This window comes from Sinocyclocheilus grahami, unplaced genomic scaffold (assembly GCF_001515645.1).
Source record: "Sinocyclocheilus grahami isolate Dianchi unplaced genomic scaffold, SAMN03320097.WGS_v1.1 scaffold819.1, whole genome shotgun sequence".
Classification (NCBI taxonomy): domain Eukaryota; kingdom Metazoa; phylum Chordata; class Actinopteri; order Cypriniformes; family Cyprinidae; genus Sinocyclocheilus; species Sinocyclocheilus grahami.
The window spans coordinates 12909-19885 of record NW_015505998.1 but is presented as its reverse complement, the minus strand read 5'-3'; the positions used below and the strand labels follow the sequence as shown (position 1 = coordinate 19885).

At 38.3% G+C, this 6977-nt stretch overlaps 3 long non-coding RNA genes across 3 annotated transcripts in view; all 3 read right to left on the bottom strand.

Moving 5' to 3' along the window:
- The window catches only part of LOC107562344 (uncharacterized), an 8735-nt gene extending 6128 nt beyond the window's left edge, over positions 1-2607 (bottom strand). The window contains exon 1 of the long non-coding RNA XR_001605976.1: positions 2535-2607. This is a non-coding gene — a long non-coding RNA (uncharacterized lncRNA). The remainder of the gene's footprint in view (positions 1-2534) is intronic.
- Positions 2608-6645: 4038 nt separating this feature from the next.
- The window catches only part of LOC107562342 (uncharacterized), a 1828-nt gene continuing 1496 nt past the window's right edge, over positions 6646-6977 (bottom strand). The window contains exon 4 of the long non-coding RNA XR_001605974.1: positions 6646-6776. This is a non-coding gene — a long non-coding RNA (uncharacterized lncRNA). The remainder of the gene's footprint in view (positions 6777-6977) is intronic.
- Positions 6873-6977, bottom strand: part of LOC107562343 (uncharacterized) — a 461-nt gene continuing 356 nt past the window's right edge. The window contains exon 3 of the long non-coding RNA XR_001605975.1: positions 6873-6932. This is a non-coding gene — a long non-coding RNA (uncharacterized lncRNA). The remainder of the gene's footprint in view (positions 6933-6977) is intronic.

Sequence of the window (6977 nt, the reverse complement as noted above, 5' to 3'; positions counted from 1 at the left end):
ACTGCAATTCATGTTATAATGTTAGAATTAAATAACAATAAAAATAATACATATACACTTATTTGTACATAGTAAATCCTATCTAAAACGTGATTTAGCCTAAAAAAATATCCGTGCGTGCAAAGGTTCTGCGCGATCCTCTTGTTCAATATTCTCTGGGTCTGAATCCGGCTCAAATTGATATGGCAATACTGATGCCATCCTTAACTAAACCGGAGAAGACGGAACTTGCTGCTTTGGCAAGGGGTGGGGCAGTACTGAAACACAGTCTAAGCTGTTCGCCAATCACAATGCACTGGGACAGCTAACCAATCACAACACATTTTGTTTTTCGGAAGGCGGGCCTTCATCAAACCCGGAACTAATCGAGCCGTTTGTGCCAGGATGGGGAGAAAGGTAATCATGTTAATTATGTAAAAAATTATGCGTTTTTCGAACCACCAAGCATGAGAGCATGTTCTAGTACACCTCCAAAACAAAATCAAGACATTGTAAAAGAGCATAATAGGACCCCTTTAAATTAGAGCCATGACTAAAGAAAATGTTTCCCTCCCACCACATACTCCAGTCTATTTAATCTATCTGATCACTATGAGTTTCCTTTAGGAAAGCAATATTAATGGTTTTTGTATGTATACATTTAGATAGAGCTGCTCTTTTATTTTTTCCCCCTCCCTCCATTTATATTAATGGATCCTTCATTTAAAAAATGAAGAAAAAAAGAATAGAAGAATAAAAAGGAGAAACAATTTAAAATGGAAGAGAAGATTCACCCTTTGTGACATTAGACAGTCTTAGTCTTGTAGCCGCACATTTTCCTTTCCTTAATTTTGTTACAATTTTCTTCAGTCTAAACCTTTTCCTTCTACTAAGTTCCTCGAAACCTACTGATTTCTGTATTTTTATTACTGAAATTAACATCTGGAAAAAACTCTCTTACTTCAAACTTTCTGCCAAAAGTTTCATCCAGAAAATCATTGATTTCTTTTAAAGTGTACAATTGTAGTGATGGCGAGATGAAGCCTTATGAAGCATTGAAGCTTTTCATCCAAGTGGATCACAAAAGGGTTCGTTTCTCGAGGCTTCATTTGCTCACAATACCACCTGGTGGCCAAAGAGTGTAAAACATGCAGATACATTACAGAAGATGACCTGATGTGATCTATGATACACTGTTTTGCGCCAGTTAAGGCTTAGAAAAAAAAAATCAATTTCCACAGACTAATCTATTCATATGAATATAATGTGTATTTTACAATGAGTGTAAAACATAATACAACATAATTGTGTAATAATCGTATTGGCTTGAAATGAATGGGGCTATAAAATGTGTGTAAATCAAGTCTTCGCTCATAATAGGCAAGAGGGGCAATATTATTAGCCTAAAACTGGAAAGTGGCTGAGTTTAACAGGGCAAAGGACTTTGAATTTACAATATTCAAACCGCTTCCTGAACCAGTCAGGCCAAGCGAGGCTTCGGACGTCATCAATGACGTCATTGCTCTACAGCGACACAAGCCTCGATACGTGCTTCACTGAAAGCTGCCGGTGTTGTGCTGAATTCTGCACCCCCTCGTTGAAGTTGCTACCTAAATGCCTAATCCTAACCCCTCCCCCACACCTACTCCTAAACCTACCAATACTAGGGGGTGCATAATCTAGCAGGGTGCAAATTTCGGCACTACACTGGGATTTCTTGACACACGCTCTGAAGCCTCGACACAGAACGTAACATCACTATACAACTGTTCATCCCCACACTGAGAAGAAATATCAGACATTTCAGACATATTATCATCATCATTACCTTCCTCTATTCCATGATCAATTCTATCTGTGAAACAAAAGAGTGATCTTCACCTTTTTGCCCTATATTTTCCATTTCAAAAATACAATGGGGTCAGACCTTTCTGCTTCAACACTTCTTCCACTGTTTTCCTCAACTACTTTACTTACTATAGGCCTACTTTCACTCTCCTGCACAGCATGACAATTTGAATCCTCATTTTTTTCCATATCAACCTGATCTTTCCCTACTTCAATTCTCTGCACTTCTTCTGTTGGTAAAACAACTTCAGTTCCATTTGTATTTTCATTTATTTCAACTTGGTTTTTGTGTGGACATGGACAGACATTTTTCTTATGTCCAATATCTCCACACTCAAAACATTTTAGGCTGCCAGTATTCCCATAGATCATATAGGACTTCCCTTCATGCTGAACGCGAAAAGAGATATCTGAAGACGATGATTCCAAAAACAAACACTTGGCGTCTAAATGACAGTACGTGTTTTAATGCTTGATTCTTACAACCTAGCGGAATCATTTTTATTCCGCTAGTAAGTTTCTCGCTCAATTTCAGTTAGGTATGAACGGTGGCACATTAGAAATTGCAACTTTTGTTGAAATTGAAACCAGCGTGAAATAACATATAAAACACCACTTACCCACACTCCACTCTCAATCAACCGACCAACCAAACTCTGCTCCTTCAAGAAGATCACAAAGGCCTTGTTCATGCGCGAGTGTGAAACACCTCCGTGAAGTTGGCACCCCATAAAAATAAATAATCACCAAAACTATGCCATTCGTTTGTGCGGATTTGTGTCGCAAAAACGAACATTTGTGCTGGTTTGGTGTTTGAGTTATTAAACATTACTTTTTTGACCGTGTGACGTCACACGTGACAGTTCGTTTGTGCTCGATTTGTGCCCGTTTGTGCCGTTAAAACAAACACTGTATCTATTTTCCTTCCTTAGATAGAACCAATATTTTCGGGAGCTGTGATGTCACTCTCCACCCCAGTTCGTCTAAATCGCACAAAACTGGTGTCATTCGTTTGTGCTCGATTTGTGCTGTTGAAATGAATGTCAAATATATTTCCCCTTTTTAGAAATAACAAAAACAATTCTGGGCAGTGATGTCACTCTCCACCCCATGACGTCCAAATCTCTCCAAACCGGTGCCGTTCGTTTGTGCTCAATTTTTGCTGGTTTGTGCCATTAAAAGAAACCCTGTAACTATGACCGTTTCCTGTATATAACAAAAATAAACTTTTTACGAACAGCCCTCAGCGACCAGCACAGGTCAGCTCTAGGATATCGTCCTCTTTTGGAAGACCAAACAAAGTAGTTTCGCTTTCACAACGAAGCACACAGCGCCTTCACAACATGGCGGCAGCGGCAACAATACTACAGTGAGAATAAAAGTTACGCCTTCTTTCTTTGCGTGAACATTTGGGCGGCGTTATGCAAATCTTCCCACATAGTGAGGTAGACATGTGGGGGCGTGTTAGAACGAGCCATTTTAGGTAGGCGTGGCTGACTCTTAAATTTTATAAAGAATATCTCTTTGGATTTGAAACTTTAGTCTTTGCAACTTTACAGATCTTCTTTATGCACCAAGAGCTTGTAACACTCCAAAGAGAAAGGAAAAATTGAAATCGCATCATATGACCCCTTTAACTTTACCCCTTGAATTTTACTGTGTAGGCCTAATAGGCTAATAAGAAGAATGTAACAGGTCTATGTTAATTGAAAATGCCAAATTAGATATAACTAAAGTGTATACAATTATTTTATTCAGAAATGTCATGTTTGTGTATTTTTTGTTAATTCGTTATTTAAATTAATAGGCCTACAAATTAGGAAACACGTGCAGTTAATCGCCGGCATCAGTCACAAAAATTATATAAAAAAATTAACAAATAAATAAAAAAAATAGGCTACTCTTTGTGTGGACGACTGGCAACAGCTGGTCTTAAATTCTTTAGACACCGCACACCAAACGACTTTGAACACTAGCTCAAATGACATTCATAATCGGCCTGAAAAGTAGTGTTTCCCGGCTTCACAGAATGAACCGGTTCACGCATGGAACTGAAAGTCTTACCATTACTACCCCTTTAACTTTACCCCTTGAATTTTACTGTGTAGGCCTAATAGGCTAATAAGAAGAATGTAACAGGTCTATGTTAATTGAAAATGCCAAATTAGATATAACTAAAGTGTATACAATTATTTTATTCAGAAATGTCATGTTTGTGTATTTTTTGTTAATTCGTTATTTAAATTAATAGGCCTACAAATTAGGAAACACGTGCAGTTAATCGCCGGCATCAGTCACAAAAATTATATAAAAAAATTAACAAATAAATAAAAAAAATAGGCTACTCTTTGTGTGGACGACTGGCAACAGCTGGTCTTAAATTCTTTAGACACCGCACACCAAACGACTTTGAACACTAGCTCAAATGACATTCATAATCGGCCTGAAAAGTAGTGTTTCCCGGCTTCACAGAATGAACCGGTTCACGCATGGAACTGAAAGTCTTACCATTACTTGCGGGCTGATGGACACGCTCTCTCCCTCGTCAGTGCGAGTTTTTAAAAGTCTTTTTTACAGAATTATGTATTGCTGCTGTTTTTCTAGCATTTTCTAACATAGCTGCAAATTACAGTCCAACTGAATGGGTGCACACGCACGAATTTACATGCCCGAAACAGCCTGGATAACAATTGGCTGACACTGCTGTCAATCAAACTCATCAAGAATTATGCATTTATTTTAATTCAAAGAATTTATTTTAGTTATTTGAGATGTTATAATAGTTCTCTAATTGTGTTAAAATAGATTAAACAATAATTATTTAACAAATATTAGGCTATATGTGTATAATAAACTCGGGGGGCCTTTCATCAGAGTGCCTACGCCCCACTTTAACCCCTTAACGGTCACCCCCCATTTTTTAAAATAGGCATTAAAGTGCACTATCCAAACTTAAATTGTTATAATTCATGAACACTTTTGTGTTTTTAACTGTTTTACAGAACACACTCCTTTTTTTCTTGTTCTTTGCATTACTCAACACCATTTCCCACTAGAGCACCCCCAGTGGTGCAGCTCCGCATTACATGTGTTAATAGTAAGCAATTACTATAAATTGAACATCAAGTATTGTATACTTCTAAACACAACTACTTTGGAATACATAGGAAAGGTTGGTCTCTTTTTAAAGAAGATAGTCAGTAGATTGTTGCAGAAGTGGACTTATTTAAAAAAAATGAAAATATCAAAAAGTGATAGAAGTTACAATTTTCAGTAAAGAACATGCACTGTACAATTTTGTATTATATTTTATATAAAATAAATATTTTACATAAGAGGTTTTACTCTAAAATTGCTAATAAAAACACACACAAAAAAACTAAAGCCTTAGTTAAAATGAAAAAAAATGGAGGTTTCTGTGAGATTGTATTTAGGGTGTTATACCACAAACAGCCACTGGGTGCCATCAAAACTCCATTGAATTTTTTTGATGCATTTTTCTGTCACATATATCTAGATTTCTCGGTCAATATTACGTCTATCACAAAATATGGAATCCTGAGACTCAGACCTTTCCAATGATATGTTTTGTCAAGATTTTAAAAAGTTTTGATTGTAAAAGACCATAATGGATTTTGTAATATGACACTTGACACCGCCCGTTAAGGGGGAGGAGACCACCAGAAGATTTTAAAGTACCATTTCCATAGTAACGCAATGTCCGATTTCAAAATGGTTTTCACAGGATGAATCTTGGTCTTCTAGGCTTTCAAACAATATATAATTTATGATGATTACTAAAATATTTGATAGAGAAAAAGGACAACAAATTAAAAGAGTGCCAAGGTGGGAGGCTGACAGTTAAGGGCTTAACCATTATACAGCAAGACGAAAATGTCACTAAAACCTGACTAAACAAAAACAGGACAAGGTTGACTAAATATACAGGTGCATCTCAATAAATTAGAATGGCGTGGAAAAGTTCATTTATAGAGCATGATCAGTAGAATACAACTTTGCCTTTACTCTGTCGTTTCGGCTTTGGAGTTGAATGCGCCACATGCACCGCTGTGCTCCTCAAAGACCTGGCGGAACATTGACAGCCCACATCCCAGGGGTGTAAAAAGTACTTGAAAATTATACTCAAGTACAATTTAAAGTTGTACAATTTTTCTGTACTGTATTTGTATTTATTAAAAAAGGATGACAGGCAGCTATAGAGAAACTGATTGCAGCCCATGAGGCAGATGCATCTGTCACTCCTGACCAGCTGAAGAACCTCCATGACAAGACAAAAAAAAGTAAAGAGTCTACAGATGGTGCGGAAAAAAAAACGCAGGCAAAAAAAAAAAAAAAGTAAAATGTTAGGGTCATTCCTAGCATTTGGTGCCACTTGAGTCCCCATGACATAATGTGGTATATTTTGTAAAAATGGGCTAATACTTTTCTAAATATCCAGGGGGAGCGACAATCTTTCCAAACCATTTCCTTGACTGCCTCCCTGACCATTTCCTTGATCGCCTCCCTGACCATTTCCTTGATCACCTCCCTGACCATTTCCCTGACCATTTCCACTTCCCTGCCCATTTCCTTGACCGCCTCCCAGACAATTTCCACTTCCCTGACCGCCTCCCTGACAATTTCCACTTCCCTGACCATTTCCCTGACTGCCACCCTGACCATGTCCCTGACCATTTCCACTTCCCTGACCATTTCCTTGACCGCCTCCCTGACCATGGTGCGGAAAAAAAAACGCAGGCAATAAAAAAAAGCAACATTTTAGGGTCATTCCTAGCATTTTTTTTATTTGAGGGAAGGGGGGCGGGGGCGACAATCTTTCCAAACTGTTTGAGCAAAGTGGGAAAACATGCCATATGAATAAAGCACTGAATGGAAAAGATCTCCAGTAGGTGCCCATGCAAAATTCCTATGAAAGTTTCAAAGACCGCCTCCCTGACCATTTCCACTTCCCTGACCATTTCTTTGACCACCTCCCTGACCATTTCCTTGATCGCCTCCCTGACCATTTCCACTTCCCTGACCATTTCCTTGACCGCCTCTCTGACCATTTCCTTGATCGCCTCCCTGACCATTTCCCTGACCGCCTCCCTGACCATTTCCACTTCCCTGACCATTTCCTTGACCGCCTC